The 14,383-nt window shown below is 53.8% G+C and overlaps 1 pseudogene across 1 annotated transcript; it reads left to right on the top strand.

Moving 5' to 3' along the window:
- The first annotated feature begins 7,495 nt into the window (after positions 1-7,495).
- Positions 7,496-14,179, top strand: LOC309446319 (tumor necrosis factor ligand superfamily member 10-like; annotated as a pseudogene). The gene is made up of 2 exons: positions 7,496-7,605; positions 12,833-14,179. The product of its transcript is annotated as a tumor necrosis factor ligand superfamily member 10-like (transcript).
- Positions 14,180-14,383: the final 204 nt, after the last annotated feature.

Below are 14,383 nucleotides of genomic sequence, written 5' to 3'. Positions count from 1 at the left end.
GGCTCCAGGTCCCCAGGGACCCTCCCCTGGGCTCACCCCCCACCCGGTCTCCCAGAAAAGGGCTTCGCTCCAGGATCTGTGGGAGGAGATCAACAAGTTTAAGGAGGTGCAGTCCGGCCTGGCGGAGGACATGCGGGAGATGAAGGAGGCGATGCAGGAGGCGCATTCCGGCCTGGCAGAGGACATCCAGGAGATGAAGGAGGCGCACGTGGGCCTGGCAGAGGACATGCGGGCCATGCAGGAGGCGCATTCTGGCCTGGCAGAGGACATCCAGGAGATACAGGAGACGCTTGGCCTGGTGAGCGTCCCCTGGTGCCCCGGGAGGGAGCTGGGCCCTCGTCCCTCCCCGCTCCTGCTGCCCTGTCACACTGTGCCCGTGCCCCACGGCCATCGGTGTCACCAGTGTGAAGGGCAGCAGGAGGGAAGAGCGGGAAGGGTGTCCCAGGAGTTGCTAAGGCACTTTTCAACTAGAGAGCCATCCAAACAGAACCATGGGAGGGGAAGGAGGGGAGATAAAGCTCTACCCGTGCAATTCAGCCGCGGCCCCCAGGCACAGCCCTGCCCAGCGTCCCTCTGCCTCGTGCCCCAGTTCACTTGGGGATGCTCTTGAAATCCCGCTCCCACATCTGAACGGGTGTCCCTCTCCTGGCCCAGCTCCAGGGGAAGCCCCAGGACGCTGCCGGGCTGCGCAGGGACAGGAGGCGGCTGCGTCCCCTGCTCCCTTGGGGACACCAGCCCTCCTGCCTCGGGGCACATCCTGTGGGTTGGGGGTGCTGGGCAGTGATGCTGGGGGTCCCATCCCCCCAGCTCCATGGCCAGGCTGACCCCGTGATCCCTTTGCATTTGGGCTCTCATGTTCAACACGAGTTGGGCCCCGTGAGATGGCGATTTGGGGACAGGGACTGGGGACATGGTGGGGGGTTCTGGGGTCTGTCCTCACGGCTGCCCAGCTGCCAGTAAACCTGCTGCCCTTTGCCTCTTCTTCTCAGGAGGGCGCTGGGGGCCAGTCTGCCCGCGCCGAGCCCACACACGTGGCCACGGACAGCCAGGCCAGGAAGAGCTCAGCACATGGGCCGAAGGGACGTGGGACACGGCCTGGGATGGAGACCAGCAAGGGAACTGCAGAGTCTGGCTCCCCGGGGATGCAAGCAGGGACACAGGGGGAACCAGCGACCCCTGTGAAGTTGTCGGGCGCTCCCTTTGATCATGCAGGATCTTGTGGTGCCGGCACCAGCACCCCGGGGTTGCAGCCAGGATCCCCGGGCACCCAGGCCAGCACCTCCCTGGGGACACAACCAGGGGCCCTTGACACTGAGGCCAGCACCTCGGGGCTGGAACCAGGATCCCCGGGCACCCAGGCCACCACCCACCTGGGGACACAGCCAGGGGTCTCTGATGCCCAGGCCAGCACCTCGGGTCTGGAACCAGGATCCCCGGGCACCCAGGCCACCACCCACCTGGGGACACAGCCAGGGGCCCCTGATGCCCAGGCCAGCACCTCGGGGCTGGAGCCAGGATCCCTGGGCACCCAGGTCACCACCCACTTGGGGACACAGCCAGGGGCCCCTGATGCTCAGGCCAGCACCTCGGGGCTGGAGCCAGGATCACCTGGGACCCACGCCACCACCCCTGGGGTGCAGCCTGCGTCCTCCAGCTCCCAGGCCACCATCCCAGGGATTGCCCAAGAGCTGGCCAAGCCCTGGGGCTCCACCAGCACCTCCAGCTACGAGTCGGAGATGCGGGAGGTTCTCTCCCAGGTTGGGCAGCTCGGCCACCTCTGCGCTGGTCTGAAGGAGCAGGTGGAGCAGCTTCAATCTACAAAAGCAGAACATACAGATCTTGAGAATGTGCGCCAGCTCCTCCCGAAGGGAGGTGAGAGCACGGGGGGGCTGGCGGGGGTTGTTTGGTGTGGGGACACCCTGGGCTAGGGGCTCGTCATGCTCAGAGCCTGGCCCCACAGGTGAGACCCCCTCACCGACAGCACATCCCCTTGCACTATGTCCCTCTAGGCCGGGAGAGCATCACCAGCATCCTGGCTGACCTCAAGTGCCAGGTGTCCTTCCTGCAAGACATGGCCAGGACCCTCCACAGGGAGGAGGAGAAGGTGAGCCGGCAGCAGTCCCCGAGGGGCTGCGGGGATGCCAGTTTGGGCAGGGAGGGGGCAGCCCAAGGGTCCCCGTGCCGGAATGACACATGGGGCTGTGCCCTCACCGCCCCCACTGCTGTTCCCAGATCAGCAAGGTGGAGGATGCTCCCAGAAAGATGAGGGGGGCTGGAGCCAGCAGAAAAGCAGATGGCAGCAGCCAGATGACCCAACAGCCGCGGTAAAATGATGGGAGAGGGTTTCCTACCCCGCAGGGCTGCGAGGGAACCTGGGGTGTGGGAGCCCCACGAAGGCTAAGCCTGTCCCTGCCCCTGTCTCGCTGGCCAGGCCCAAGGGACAGAAGGTCAAGGCAGAGCGGAAGGAGTCGGGGAAGCAGCAGGAGCCGACCCAGGCCGAGCTGGAACAGCTTGCGGCCGAATACGTGAATAAGTTTGTGATGGAGACAGCGCAGCAGCTGCAGGCAGAGGTGAGGCCCGGGGCCAGCGCTCCCAGCCCCCGCTGGCTCGGGGCGAGTCCTGGCGGGGTCCCGGCCACGTCCCCTGGCTGGATGGGGCCATGGAGCCTCCACGGCACCTGGGCTTGTGGGCGGCATCCAGCCCGGCTCAGAGCTGATTCCTCCTCCCCTGCCAGCAGCTGGACGAGCCGAGGGTGACGGCACAGAGCGGGGGACACGAGCACGCAGGGTGCCCCGTCTGCAACACGGACACCAGGGTGCTGCTGGGGAAGCTCCTCCAGCGCTGCGAGAAGCTCGAGGAGCAGCTGCAGTCCCTGGCCCAGAAGGCGGGCGGCAAGGTGGAGACTTATCCAAAGTGGAGGAGACAGGTAAGGAGATGCGGTGTAGGGGGCTTGAGCTGCCAGGACCTCCCAGGCATTTCTGCTTTGCTGTAATGTGGGGAAGCCCCTCGCTGCCCCCCTAATTGTCGGCTTGTCGGAGTCAGCAGCATGGAAGGGAATTAAAGCCTTGCAGTAAATGTCCTGCTTGCACTGAGAGCCCGTGGCCACCAGCCAAAATACCCTGGGTCTGTCCCCGCGGGGCAGCCACCCCCCTTGCTCAGCACCGCCTTGTCCTCTTAGTCTCTGCAGCAGGACGAGCAGCTCAAGCGCCTCCAGGCCAGCAACATGCAGCTCCAAAAGGATTATGAGAAGTTCAGCTCGGCCCTTGCAAGCCTCCAGCAGGATCGCCAGCAGGAGCAGAATGACATCAAGGTGGGTGGCTATAACCCGCAGGCAGAGCCCAGGCTGGGACCCCAAGGGATCTGTCCCCCTGCCACCCTGCTCGCAGCCCTGCACAGCTTCCCGATGCCTTTCCTGGAGGTTTCTGATGGGGTGGGGAGGCAGGGGGTGCTCAGCTGGCCGGGGGCAGCTCCGACCCTGCCGTGGCATCACGGGCTGCTGTCTGCCTTGGAAGGCTCTGTCCCAGGCCCTGGAGAGGCTGGAGAAGAAGCAAGCAGACAAGGAGGAGCTGCTGGTGCTGGCAATCGATGAGGTACGGGCTCCAGGGGCCCTGGTGCCAGCCAAGGCTGTCCCGGGCAGGGTGACAAACACCCCTTGTCGCTTGGGTGCCGGCTGGCAGAACCAGTCACGGGGAGGGAGGATTTCCAGCCGGCTGCGGGTCCCTTGCCAGGTCCCTCAGTGACCCTGAGTCCCTTCGGCTGGTGGGACCAACCCCACGGGGGTGATGGGGTGAACAGGGCCACGTAGCCACTTCTCCTTCTCCCGTTGTCCCTCCATCCTGTTCCCACCACTCTCCTGCCTTTCCCCGTTGCTAGAAAGCAGACAGAGCCGCCCTGGCTGACAAAGTCAGTCGCAGCCACCTTGAGGCGTGCGAGGAGCGGCTGAACAAGGTGATGGAGGAGGTGACGAGTCAGGTGATGGGCCAGGAGAAGGGTTGGCACCAGTTCCAGAAAGAGCTGCAGAGGCAGATGGACTGCAAGGTGAGGGCTCGTCCCGTCCACGCAGAACTGGCACCTTGGGGGCCTGGCAGCCTAAGGCAGCATCCTTGCGAGGGTCCCCCCTCCTGGCTGTGCCCCCGGGGACCGCCATGTGTCATCTGGGGGTAGATGGCTGAGGGTGTCACCCGTCCACAGCTGGACCGCCGGGAGCTGGGGGCGTTCCGGCAGCAGCAGGAGGAGCGGTGGAAGAGCCTCAGCGGGCGGCTCCAGAAGGCGCTGCAGCCAGAGCGTGACGATGCCGCTGGGATTAGGAAGTGAGTGCGATGGGGACAGTGGTGGCTTTGGCAGTGCTGGCCCTGTCCCTGCTGGTGCCCTGCCCCAGCTCGTGCCGCTGTGGTACCCTGGCGTGGGAGCCATGTGGGCAGCGCCCCTGGGGATGCTGAGCAAGTGGCTGTGCCTTGTGCTCCTGCCAGCTGCAGCTTCCCAGCGATAGAGGCGGCACAATGAGGGGGCACGTGTGGGAGGAGCCCTCCTGAACCAGTCTTGGGGGGTGGGTGCAGAGGCTTTTTGTGGCAGGTGTGCAGGTGGGGCTGTGCCCCCCAGGAGCTCCCCAGCCCTTTTCTCCCCCCTCCAGGCAGCTGCTGCCTGGCTTCCATTGCCTGTCCTGCGACCGGCCCCTCAACATGCTGGCGCCTGGACCGTGAGTAACTGCCCCCCGAACATGGAGCACCCGCCGAGCCCTCCCTGGCGTTGAGTGACACATGGGGTGCCACCTGCCAGGCCCTGAGCACCCCCATGTCCTGTCCCACAGGGAGCGGACGGGCGAGTGCAGGTACCCCACTGTTCCGCGGAGCTGCGGGGGCCCACACACCCTCACGCCCCCGCGCTTCCAGCCCCAACCGCCCAGCACCCCACGGCCGGCCCCATCCAGCGCCCGCAGCCCCAACAAGGTAGGGATGACGGAGGTGGGGAGGGGGATCTGTGCCTCAGTTTCCCCAGGGAGAGCTGGCTGGGGGAGGGTTGCTGGGGGATGCGGAATGGGGCCCCGTGTTTGGGTCACACGCTCTCCCCTTCCCAGAAGGACACGATGCAGCTGTCGGGCCAGGACGGGACTGATGGGAACCGGCAGGACGAGCAGCTCTCCATGATGGGGGGCTCTCAGCTGCCCACAACGCCAAGGGCCACCCCAGACACCTCGGCCTCGAGGAACCGGCCAGGTATGGCCCTGTCAGGGCACCAGGGGGCAGAGGACACCCTGCTGGCTGGGGGGAGGGGTCTGTGCCCACAGCTGGGCAGGGTGGGACAGGGGTCTGGGGTCTGGGCTGGGCTGTGGGGGCAGCACTGGCTGCTGGGGCAGCCGGTCCTCGAGGTGGAGCTGGAGGGGGCTGGGGGGACATGGGGGGTGGTGCTGGGCAGTGTGGGACAACAGCCTGTGTGCTTCAGGGTGGGGGCAGGACCCTGTTGGTGGGTGTCTGTGGCTGACTCTGCCCCTCGCCCCCAGGCACCCCCTCCTCGCTGCTATCAGCCGTGCTGCAGCACCAACCAGTCTCATCTCCCAGACGCTTCACCCTGGCACCGAAGCTGCTGCCGCCCCTCCAGCCCCGCCGCGGTGAATCAAGCCCCTGACAGCCGGGCAGGACGGGGGTCCCGGCCCCGGTCCCACCGCCCCGGGTGCTGAGCAGGCAGCGGCTGCAATAAATGGCGATGGGCAACCAAGCGCCGGTGTGGTCTGAGTGGGGGTCCCTGGGGCAGGATGGCAGAAAGCCCTGCTGTGTTTGCTTTTTCAGGAGAAAAATAAGTGCTAAAAAGGCACTTTGGGGGTGCCCAGGTGGATCCAGTGGTATCCAGGGCTCCCCCAGAGGGAGCACGGGGAGCAAACCAGTGGGCACCAGGGCAGAGCCAGCAAAGGCCCATCCTGCACCCTGGGTGGGGCTGAGGTGTCCATGGGCTTCAGAAACACCCCCTGGCACTAACTGGGGGGACGGGGTGAGGGGGGAACCAGGGGGCTGTGCAAGAAGCCGGGCTGACTGTCGGCAGCCGGAGGAGCAGCAGCAGGTGCCGAGCTGCAAGGCCAGGCAAGGCCGAGCTGTCACAGGAGTTCTGGTTGACAACAGGTTGACCATGAGCCAGCACTGTCTCCTGTGGCCAAGAAGGTCGATGGTACCTGGGGTGCGTGAGGAGGAGTGTGGCCAGCAGGTCAAGGGAGGTGAATCCTGCCCCTCTGCTCTGCCCTTGTGAGGCCACATCTGAGTTGTGTGTCCAGTTCTGGGCACCCCAGTTTAAGGACAAGGACTTACTGGGGAGAGTCCAGCGGTGGGCTACGAAGATGCTGAGGGGTCTGGAGCATTTTTCTTCTGAGGAAAGGCTGAGAGAGCTGGGGCTGTTGAGCTGGAGAAGAGAAGCTGAGAGGGATCTGATCAATGGGATCAGTATCTCAGGGTGGGTGTCAGAGGATGGACCGGACTCTGGTCAGTGGTGCCCAACGCCAGGGTGAGGGGCAACGGGCAGAGACTGAAACACAGGAGGCTCCATGTGCACATGAGCAGAAACTTGTTTGCTGGGAGGTGTGGAGGGGTTTTGATAGATAAAGATCTGTTGCTGAATTAGTCAGCCTCAAAGGAATCTCAAGGCCACTTCGAGAAGCTGAGAACAGAATCTGCTGTGAGAAAGAGGGGCATTCCTCAATCAGCGGGGAAGGGAAGGGAAGGGAAGGGAAGGGAAGGGAAGGGAAGGGAAGGGAAGGGAAGGGAAGGGAAGGGAAGGGAAGGGAAGGGAAGGGAAGGGAAGGGAAGGGAAGGGAAGGGAAGGGAAGGGAAGGGAAGGGAAGGGAAGGGAAGGGAAGGGAAGGGAAGGGAAGGGAAGGGAAGGGAAGGGAAGGGAAGGGAAGGGAAGGGAAGGGCTGCTGCGGGCAGGGCCGGGGCTGCCGTTGTTATAGTTGTAACTAAGTTTTGTAAACTATATCCAAGATTCTTACCTTATCTTGAGGCTTTGCAGGTTGTATACAAAAAGAGAACTGAAAGGTAGTCCTCAGTTAGTCCTTATCTTATCTTGAAAGGATAGGATGTGCTGAGAATGCACATCTAAGAAATCCAAGAATTTTACATGATTTCACAATGAACCTAGGAATAGTTCGCATGTGCAGTGACAAAAGGTGAAAAGTACACGAGTGAAGAAGACTCCTTACTTCATCCTGAAGACCCCCTGAACGACCACCAGAGGACACTGCGCATGCTTAGAGTAGTTCCAAGGTGTTGCAACTGATATTGTGAAATAGTTGTGAAATCTGATGAATATGCAATTCCTACGTTCTAACCCTAATGAATATGTATGTAACCAAATTGTATAAATGTAGTGGAGTTTGAATCAGTGGTCGAAGCCAGCTTTGGGTGCGAACCCCTGGTTTTCCAGCGCTGAAATAAAAGCACCGCATATAACTACATCCGTGGTTATGTGTCCTGTTTGCTAACATTTTGGAGACCCCAGATGGGACCTCGTGGGCACTGCTGAGGCTGATCGCGTCTTGATTCTGCTCCGGCTAGCACGGAGGTATTCTTGGGGAGCGCATCGGACGCGACCGACCCTCCGCTGCTCTCGACGGACCTCTGATTGGTAAGAAGGTGCTTTCATTATTATTTGGGTACCCAACATCTGGTTCCTGAATCCTGGTAGCCTGCCGGTCAGACGCGGCGAAAGCCACGCTCGGTTGGGCAGGGAGCTCCCGATCGGTAAAGCCTATAGGCTGCGACCATCAGACAGAGGGAAACCTCTGCATGTTCGGCATTTGGTCCGGTTCCTGAATCCTGGTTACTGAATTTATTCCGTTCTGGTTCCTGAATCCTGGTTTCTGAATTTCTTCTTGTCTTTCCTGTATTTGTTCCTGTATTTGGTTCTCGTATTTGTTCCTGTATTTGGTCTGGTTCTTGCATTTGTTTCTGTACTTGTTCTGGTCTGGTTCGGTTCCCGTAGTTGTGTTTGTTTGTTTTAATATGTCTAATTCAGAAGTATCGCCGTTGAGTTGTTTATTGAAACATTGGAAGGAGGCTGGTTTTGGACAGTCTATGCATAAAAAGAAGTTAATCGAATATTGTACTCACTGGTGGCCTGAATATAAACTACCTAATGAGGTACAGTGGCCACCGGAGGGGACTTTGAATCATGAAATTGTTGCTGAGTTAATGAGGTTCTGTCAGAGAGAGGGCAAATGGGACGAAGTTCAAGATATTGATCTCTTTTTCTATCTTGAACCACAGCATGATTGGAGGAAGGGTTGCGGACTGATGTTAGTGCAGAGTAATAATGAAAACAAGTGTACGGGATGTAAAACAGAAAAGAGATGCATGACACGTTTGGCTGTGGAAAATAGCAGTGGTAATGATTCAAAGACGGATTTACTGTGTCTCGATGTTGCGCCTTCTGAGGAAACGGTATCAGTTAGACCCTCTGCACCTATCCCTCTTGCTGATAGTGATGATGATTCAAGCGATGATAAGGAGGTAATAACCGGTATAAAAGGGATAATGGTAACCCCAGTGTCTCACCGAACTAGAAACAGGGAAAAAGAGAAGGAAGCGCAAAAGGTGGGAGGATCATCAAATGTAATAGCACCCCTGCGGCAGGTGGTAGGTGTTGGGGCGGAACCAGTCTATGTAAAAGTCCCGTTTTCGCCAGGGGATTTAGTGATCTGGAAGCAATCAGCCAGTCATTATCAGGAGAACCCAGATGAGGTTGCAAAAGTAATTAAGATGATAATTAAGATGCAGAATCCTGATTGGGATGATTCACAAGTTATTTTGAATACATTAATGGATTCTACAGAAAAAGATATGGTTATATGGGTTGCAAGGGATAAAGTGAGAGAAGATATCCGGAATGGGAAAGTAGAGGGCAATGTTGATGAGAACTTTCCAAAAGAAGATCCCCGATGGAATTATAATACAGGAGGCGGGTTATGCCGTCTCCGGAGATATCAGGATTGGTTATTGATTGGTGTTCAAACTGCTATGCCGAAGCAAATGAATTGGTCAAAATTGTATAACGTAAGGCAGGAAAAGAACGAGCCTCCCTCAGCCTTTTTAGAAAGATTAAAAGAGGCTGCCAAAAGATATACGGATTTAGATATAGAAACGGAACAAGCAAAATCTCAGTTGGCTTTAATTTTCTTGGGGCAGTCTCAAGATGACATTCGGAAGAAATTGCAGAAATTAGAAGGTGCACAATTAAGGGATTTGGACGTAATGTTAGAAACAGCTTGGAAAGTTTATAATAATAGAGAAAAGGAGCAGTCGAGATGTCACCAGCAAAATTTGTTAGCTTTGATCCAGGGACAAGGCAGGGGAGTAGGGGTCCGGGGTAGGGGAGCTGGAAATAGTCGAGGAGGAGGTCGGGGACGTGGTTCGTGGAATACCCAAGGAACTCCCCTGAGACCCCTTGTGAGGCTTGGCATAAATCAATGTGCTTATTGTAAGCAGGAAGGACACTGGAAGAGTGAATGCCCTGCTAGGAACCCCACGGGTCAGGTGTCCAATGTGGCGGGAAATGCGGTACGAACTATGGTGTTGGGGGAATATAGTAATGACAGCTGACTATATGAAGGCACGAAAGGGAAAACTCAGAATAAGGAGCCCTTAGTGACAATACAAGTGAGAGACCGGGACGTAAGATTTTTATTAGACACAGGGGCTACTTACTCTGTATTAAATTCCTTACAGGGGGCGGTAGGTCACAGAGCTACAACAATTGTTGGTGCCACAGGGAAGGAGGAAGTACGGCCATTCCTGCAATCCTTGGATTTGTGTTTTGGAGAAAAGGAACTAACCCACGAGTTCTTATATGTTCCAGATTGTCCAGTTTCTCTTTTAGGACAAGATTTGCTGACTAAATTAGATGCCATAATAACATTTGAGGATGGAGATTTGGTAATGAAAATTCCGGAGTCAAAGGCAGGACAAATTTTACTATTAAAGGAAAATCCAATTGTAAAGATACCACAGGCAGTAGAAGACGCAGTGATTCCCACAGTATGGGAAACTGACATACCCGGGAGGTCAAAAGCAGCTAAACCTGTGAAAGTGGAGCTGAAGGAAGGTGCTAAACCAGTACGATTGAGGCAGTATCCGTTGAAATTAGAAGCTAGATTAGGAGTAGTATCTTTGATTGAGAAATTCTTGAAATATGGAGTTCTAGAGGAATGTGAATCAGAATACAATACTCCAATCTTTCCGGTAAAGAAACCTGATGGTAGCTATCGACTAGTCCAGGACTTACGAGCAATAAACCAAATCACTAAGAATCACTACATCCCGTAGTGGCAAATCCATATACCTTGCTAACATCTGTGAAAGAGGAATATAAATGGTTTACAGTTCTTGATTTAAAAGATGCCTTCTTCTGCATACCCCTTGACCAGGAAAGTAAAAAGCTATTCGTTTTTGAATGGGAAAATCCACACAACGGAAGAAAGACCCAATTAACCTGGACGCGCCTTCCACAAGGATTTAAGAATAGTCCGACTATCTTTGGAAATCAACTAGCCAAAGAACTCGAGGAGTGGACTACAAGAGGCCATATCGGAATTCCCCGACAATGGTATTTGTTGCTGCAATATGTGGATGATATTCTGATTGCTGCTGAGACCCAAGAACTTTGCATCCAGGTAACAACTGAAATATTGAATCAGTTAGGAATGAATGGATATAAAGTGTCAAAAAATAAAGCTCAGATTGCATCCACGACTGTGATCTATCTAGGATGCGAGCTTTCTCAAGGACAGCGAAGACTAGGTATAAACCGTGTGCATGCTATCTGTGCTATCTCAGAACCGCGTAACTTACATGAATTGAGATCTTTTCTAGGAATGACAGGATGGTGCAGACTCTGGATGATGGACTATGGGCTTATTGCCAAACCTGTATATGAGGCGCAGAAGAATAAGACCTTAGAGTGGGGAAAGCCACAACAAGAAGCTTTCCAGAAATTGAAACAAGCTTTAATAAAAGCACCTGCTTTGAGCCTACCTGACTTAAGTAAAGACTTTCAGTTATTCATACATGAACGACAGAGACTTGCCCTAGGGCTATTAACCCAACGGCTGGGATCCTGGAAAAGGCCCGTAGGTTATTTCTCTAAACAACTTGACCCGGTAAGTGCTGGATGGCCGGCGTGCTTACGGGCGGTGGCTGCTACCGTGATATTAATCCAGGAAGTTCGGAAACTGACCATGGGGAAAAAGATCCAAGTATTTGTATCCCACATGGTGACTACTGTATTGGAACAAAAGGGGGGCCATTGGCTTTCCCCAAGTAGAGTGATGAAATATCAAACGATTTTGACAGAACAAGATGATGTTATCCTAAAAACAACTAACCTAATGAATCCAGCTGTGTTTTTAAACGCTGAGACTGAAGAAGAAAATCTGGAACATGATTGTGTGGAGGTCATCGAATAAACCCACGCAAGTCGTCCCGATCTGAAGGATACCCCATTGGAGGAGACGGATTGGGAACTTTTTACTGATGGCAGCAGTTTTGTGGAAAGCAGAGTGCGGTATGCAGGATATGCGATTACTACTGCCAAAACAGTAATTGAAGCCAAATCCCTACCACCAAACACATCAGCACAGAAAGCTGAGTTGATAGCCCTAACTAGGGCATTGGAGCTCAGTGAGGACAAAAGGGTCAATATTTGGACTGATTCAAAATATGTATTTGGAGTTGTTCGTGTGCATGGAGCTCTCTGGAAAGAGCGTGGACTACTTTCCTCTCAAGGAACAAACATCAAGTATCAGAAGGAAATATTAAACTTGATTAATGCCGTTCAAAAGCCATCGCGAGTTGCCATCATGCACTGTAAAGCTCATCAGAGTGGAACATCAAAAATTATTGAAGGAAATTGGCTCGCTGATCAGACAGCTCGATCAGTAGCACGACAAGTTTGGACAATGGTGGGTCTTGTCTCCCAGAAGGTAAGAGCAATTGATTTATTACCTTCAGAGCCACCTAAATATTCTAGAGAAGACGAGAAATTGGCAGGTCTGGTAAAAGCCAGCAAGGATAGCTCTGGGTGGTATGTATCCGCCAATGGACAAGTTGTGGTGCCAATTACTATCATGAGAGGAATACTTCAGACGGAACCCCAGAAGTGTCATTGGGGTGCGGAAGCATTGGTAACATATCTGAGAAAATGGATTATCTCAGTCCAGATGTTAACAATGGCAAAGTCTATTACAGCTAAGTGTGAAATTTGCTTGAAAAATAATCCTTTAGTAAAAAGAAAAATAGAAATGGGGAAAATTAAGACAGGCATACAACCCGGAGATTACTGGCAAATAGATTATGCGGAACTGCCCAGAACTCGAGGGCTTAGATACCTACTAGTTGGGGTAGATACCTTTTCAGGATGGCCGGAAACTTTCCCTTGTCGCACCAACCAGGCAAAAGAAACTGTAAAATGGTTACTAAAGGAAATAATCCCTAGATTTGGGGTACCACTGGGAATATCATCTGATAGGGGACCACACTTTGTTGCACAGTTAGTAAAGGAAGTCAGCAGATGTTTGGGAATTAAATGGGAATTACATGCCCCATGGAGACCCCAGTCTAGTGGACAGGTGGAGAAAATGAATCAAACCCTAAAAAGGCAACTTAGCAAGATTTGTCAGGAATCAAAAATTCAATAACGCTGAAACCATTACATATTAGGATTAAACCTAGGAGCGGAATGTTAGTAAGCCCATACGAAATTTTGTATGGCGAACGATATGAAGCACCTGATCCAAATCCAAGTGTGTATGTAAAGGGTAATCAGAATTTATACAATTACGTGTTTCATTTGCTAACAGCGGGACAGCAGCGGGTGAACCCCAGCCCGGCCCGCTCCGCCGCCAGAGGGAACAGTGCAGCGCTGCGTGGGGACCAGCCCTGCCCTGCCACGATGCTGCCCGCGGCCGGTCCCAGCCCTGTGCAGACCTGCGGGGCCACGCTGGTCGCCACCGTGTTCCTGCAGTCTGTCTGCGTGGCCGTCACCTTCCTCTACCTCACCAACGAGCTCAAACAGCCCTGGGACACGTACTCCAAGAGCAGCATCGCTTGTCTCACTAGGGAGGAAACGGGAAATTTCATCCAAAACTTGGATCTAATTGAAAGTGAAGACAGAGCGGCTGACCCCTGCTGGCAAGTAAAGTGGCACCTGGGAAAGGTAATTTAAAGGATGTCGAAAAGCTACAAGGAAAACATATCTGCAGTCAATGCTGACAGAGTGCTGACGCTGTCACAGACCGATGGGCAGCAGCCGCGTGGTCCCATCAACAGGATTGTGGCACATCTGATGGGCGACAGCAACAGGAAGAATTCCCTGTCCCCACACATAGATTCCTCACCCAGGAGAGGGAATAAAAACAAAACAAAACAAAACAAAACAAAACAAAACAAAAAAACTGGGAATCGTCAAGAAAAGGCCAGTCTTTCCTTTACAATGTGGAACAGAGAACTGGCGAGTTTGTGATACCCCAGACAGGCTTGGTATCACAAATTTATTTTTGTTTCCGTGAAAACGAGAATGAGGATTCAGATTTGTTACTCAGTTTGTAAACATCCAGAGCCCATTTTGCTCATGAAAAGTGCAAGAACAAGCTGCTGGTCTAAAAAGGCAGAATATGGACTTTACTCCATCTACCAAGGTGGCATGTTTCAGCTGAAAAGAGAGGACAGGATTTTCGTCTCCATCAGTAATGGTGACATAGTTGACACGGACAAAGAAGAAAGTTTTTTTTTGGAGCCTTTATGATTGCTTATAAGATTAAATCCGTGCTCCAAAGAAGCCATGATGAGGGTCAGTTGTTGAAGGAGCTGACTAAAATGGAGTGAAAATGCATTGTCTAGGAATAGAAAAGCATTTTCAAAGGGGGGAAATGTTATAGTTGTAACTAAGTTTTGTAAACTATATCCAAGATTCTTACCTTATCTTGAGGCTTTGCAGGTTGTATACAAAAAGAGAACTGAAAGTTAGTCCTCAGTTAGTCCTTATCTTATCTTGAAAGGATAGGATGTGCTGAGAATGCACATCTAAGAAATCCAAGAATTTTACATGATTTCACAATGAACATAGTAATAGTTCGCATGTGCAGTGACAAAAGGTGAAAAGTACACGAGTGAAGAAGACTCCTTACTTCATCCTGAAGACTCCCTGAACGACCACCAGAGGACACTGCGCATGCTTAGAGTAGTTCCAAGTTGTTGCAACTGATGCTGTGAAATCTGTGAAATCTGATGAATATGCAATACATACGTTGTAACCCTAATGAATATGTATGTAACCAAATTGTATAAATGTAGTGGAGTTTGAATCAGTGGTCGAAGCCAGCTTTGGGTGCGAACCCCTGGTTTCCCAGCGC

This window comes from Streptopelia decaocto (genome assembly GCF_964273445.1).
Source record: "Streptopelia decaocto genome assembly, chromosome: 1".
Classification (NCBI taxonomy): Eukaryota; Metazoa; Chordata; class Aves; order Columbiformes; family Columbidae; genus Streptopelia; species Streptopelia decaocto.
The sequence above is the reverse complement of the archived record's forward strand: the minus strand, read 5'-3'. Positions and strand labels throughout refer to the sequence as shown.